Raw genomic sequence first — 4,376 nt, forward strand, 5'->3', positions numbered from 1 at the left:
GGCGGGGCAAGAGGAGCCGGTCCAGTTTGATCGCTCTACATTCGCATTGTCGCGGTGGAAGCGGAGCGGCCGGCCGGCAGCCCGCCCCCTGCACCCGCTCCCGACTGCGGCCGGAACGCCTGCCCCCTCCCTTCCCCTACTCCCGGCTCCCGGTGCCCGTCGCCCTATTTGGACGACCCCGCACGACCTTGACGGCCTCCACGCACTCTACGACAAACCTTTTGCACCTCATTAATAACGGGGGAAAGGGGGGGGGGGCAGGACAGAGCAGGGCGGGGTCCCTCGTGGGGTCCACGCGGGGTCCTTGAGGTAATGGGCTCCTTTTGAAAGACTCCGCTACTGACTGCTACTTGCACGGCCGCGGGGCGCGACATGGCACGGCAGGACGCACCGGGACAGACGCACTGCCGCGCTACGCTCGCCTTGCCCTGCCCTGCCCCGCCCCGCCGTGCCCCGCCACGACCCATACCTCCGAGTTAACTACTCGGCTGGGTCCTGCCGGCCGCAGGCTGCTCCAACCTGTCAACGCCCCTCTCCCCCCCCTCCTCTCCCTCCTCTTGTTAACTTTTTAATCTGCTCCGTTATTATGATAGCCGGGGGAGCGGCCACACGTCACTCCGTGGAGGTAATTGTCTTTCGGTGTCGCCACCACACTCCCCATATGTGTTTTGAAAGATCCTCAGATTTGTTCCGTTTCAGACCAATACTTGACAACTCGAGCATAGAGTGACCAGAGAGGGAGTGAGAAGTTGCTGTTAAGGTAAAACATGTACGACGATAGGCCCCTTATTTCAGTTATAACTTTGATAACGCCCTGTTCATAGATCTTACTTCCGATATCGTTCCTAAAGTCGCACCCAGGTCCTCTTATAGTGCCGCCGCGGGCCTCTCGGCAACGACACGCGGACGGTCGTATGGTCGGGTTAACCTCCTGCAGTGCAGTGGGCGGGGTGCGGGGCCGGCGACCGCAGCCAAGAGTCCGAAGAGTAGGGACCCGGTCCGGACCGGTCGGACGTACTATGGGCTGCAAGTTGGGCGGGACAGGATGACTTATTGACAGGCCGGGAGAGAGAGAGAGGGGAGGCAAGGGGAGCACACGTCCGCCCGGCCGAAAACTAAACACGGACTTTTAGACACAACGTTATCCTTGGTAACCTGTCGTCGTCCTGTCAGTGACTCCTGACCTTCTGGAAGCGCTTCAAATTACTTGACAACTCGAGCGGACCTGATGACCCCGCCGCCGCCGCGCCTATCGCCCTCGCACGCGCTCCGCCCCGTGTCGTGTCTAATCGCTCGGCGCTCGGCGTGTCGGCGCAATGGGCTGCTTTACGATGACCTCCCGCTGCACCGCGCTGCCGGCCTACGACCCGCCACGCCCCGCCACGCCCCCCGTCGGCATCGGCGTGAATCATATGACCGCCCCGCCCCGCCCTTCCCCGCCTGCTCATAGTGTGCCGCTGCTCGCGGCCGGGGCACGCCGCGCCGCCCACCGCCAGACGGGTTGGGCTGACTGATCTCTGATCCGATCCTCGCGGAATGAATGATATCGCATCGCAAGCGTTTATTATGCGTGCGGTGACCAGCCGGGGCGGGGAGCGGGGTAAGGAGGAGGGTCTTAAGAAGGGCGGGGCTGCACCCGCCGCAGGGGCCGAGTATAAGCGGCTCAAAATCGGCGACGAGGTATATAACGTCATCCCGACACACGCGCGCGCGCCCCCTCGCGCAAGTCGCGTCGGCGGGCGGGGCGAGCCGACTAATGAAGCGAAGGCTGGGTCACTAGGCCGCCCCGCCCCGCGCCGCCCCGCCCCGCGCCGCCCCGCCTTGGCCGCACCACGCCCCGGCACTATGTCACTCTAACGGCAAATTGCATTGATTTAAAAGGGCCCGCGAAAGGTCACGTCGCACGGAAAATAGTTAAGGCTTTTGTTTCGTTCGCGTAAATTCTGTCCGCACCGTTCAATAGGAAATTTTTACCTTCGGCAACCGCCGGTTGCGGTCAAAAAATATAATACCTGACATCACCGCTGCCAGGTGCGCCCCCACCATGCACCCCCTTGTGCGCCCCCAATAAGGTGCGCCTCCAAGGTGCGCCTCCAAGGTGCGCCCCCAGGTGCGCTCCCATAGGTGCGCCCCCAAGTGCGCCCCCAAGTGTGCCCCCAAGGTGCGCCCCCAAGGTGTGCCGCCAGGTGCGCCGTGCGCCCCCAGGTGCAGCACTCATTAGCAGCAGCGGGCCCGCACCCCCGCGGGGCTCCGTCCGCACCGCTTATCAGATTGACGCCTTGCCCCGCCCCGCCCCGCCCCGCTCACCACAAGCATCCAATAACCGTTCTGCGCGCCGCGTTTGCCCCAGTGTCGCTCCGGTCAGGTCGGGTCCACTGATGGGCGTGCCGGGGTGGGGCGGGGCGGGGCGTGGCGTGGCGAGGCTAGGGTCACTATGGTCGGTCGTGTCGCAACGCGTGGAATGGCCAGCCGTCATTTGTATCTGGAGCGGCTCTACTACAGGTTGCCTAATGAGATGGAGATAAATTTCGACCGGGTCAACATATCAAATCATCATTAAACAATTAACTAATTAATTAATTGATTGGTATGTGAACCCCATAAGCTGAGATTGGTGGGCAGTACCTACGACCTGCGCCCACTAGGAAAAGTCTACACTGCTTTGTATTATACAGGAAATGTAAAGCACTGTAAAACAAAGCAAAATTTCTTCGTAATTACAAAGCCTCGCTTTGAAACCACAAAGAACGTTTCGTAATTACGAAGCACTGCTTCGGAGGCTAGAATGCTACTCATAGTTTTCTTTTCAGTTACGAAGCATTGCTTTCTAAACTTTAAACAACGCCCTGCCATATGGACTTTTGCCGTGGACTTAAATTGTGTTCATTCATTACAAAACATTTAAGCAAAACTTTGCATCAACATTGCGTTGTGACACGTACATTCCAACACGACGTTTCGCGTCAAACATAACAATAACACTGTTAAAGCCGTGGTCGCCTATAGCTTGCCAACATTTTTGGCAGTCCTTTTTGATTGTCAAATTTTGGCCTCCTTTTGAATGAAGGCCAACTTTTGTCAAGCAAGGAGGGCAAAAATTGGCAGCCTCTAAAACGACGACCAAAATTTGGCAAGTAAAGACGCCAAAAATTGGCAGCCTCCAAAAGACGACAAAAATTTTGCAATCAAAAAAGACTGCCAACATTTTGGCAAGCTAGGCGACCAAAGTGTTAACAGTGAAATATACAAACAGAATGTGGAACTAATTTATCATTGACTATTGTCTCATTTAAACCTTACGAAGGCTCTAATGCTAGAATCAGCTATCACGTCGAATGTAAAAGGGGAAGGGAAAATAGGAGCTAGTCTGCAAAGGCCTTTTAGTTTTTGAAAAGGTACTTTGCAAAATATTTCTTTTTAAAATTTGCAAGACATTATTGCTGTAAAATTAAGATAAAATAGCTCTCATAAAATTTCAAGTCTTAGTTAGCCACAGCTAGTGTTCATAAGTAAAGATCAGAAAAAGTTTTCGAACGTATTTTTTAACGGCTGTTTTGAACTCTCGAACTAAACAGAATCGTATCCAACGAAAATTCCCTGGGAGTGGAGGAGGAGTGCTATCAGACCCCGCGTCACGCTCGAGGCGCTCTGGGCGCCTAGGATAGGCTCGCCCGCCGAACACAGCTGTCGGGCGCGCGGCCTATGCAACAGTACCGCGGCGCGTCGCTCAGAGTAGACGGAGTCTGCTCGGCCGAACTATTGCATCAAGCGAACTAAAACTTTGGTTTTGGTACACACTGCACAACACACGCGTGATGAGGAAGTCGGTCCACACGAGTCGGCACGACGCGGGGAACGCGAAGGTAAACTTTAAATCCAGGATCCCGTCGACGCGGAGTCCTCCTTGGTCTCGAGCGGCCCGCTGCTTATTGGACTCCTACCTTGGACACGGCCATGTTGGAGGAGAAGAGGTGGTTGGTCGGTTCGCAGATAGTCCAAGGGGTTGGGTTCACTACACACTCGCGCTGCCGCACGCACACAAGGCACACTCAGACACTTGACTTGATATGCCGGCCAGGGGTCAACCCCGGCTTTTATATGGCTCTACATTCGGCCCAATCGGCTCCACTTTGAAGTCCGCTCTGTCCACTCCTGCTCCACCCCACTCCTACCCCCTCCACCTGCCGGGCCCGGCGCAGCCTCCCTCTCCTCCGGGACGCTCCCCCTCCCCTCCCTGCCCCTCCGTCGTGCACGCGTCGCGCACGGCCCGACGGTCCCAACCACCACCCGGGCAATTACAGCATCGCCCATAACACGCACACACGCGCATGCGTACGCACGGCCCGAGTTGCGCAGGAGGGGAGGGGACTTGGGGG

Source organism: Frankliniella occidentalis, unplaced genomic scaffold (assembly GCF_000697945.3).
Source record: "Frankliniella occidentalis isolate FOCC.00 unplaced genomic scaffold, Focc_3.1 Scaffold294, whole genome shotgun sequence".
NCBI classification, from domain to species: Eukaryota; Metazoa; Arthropoda; class Insecta; order Thysanoptera; family Thripidae; genus Frankliniella; species Frankliniella occidentalis.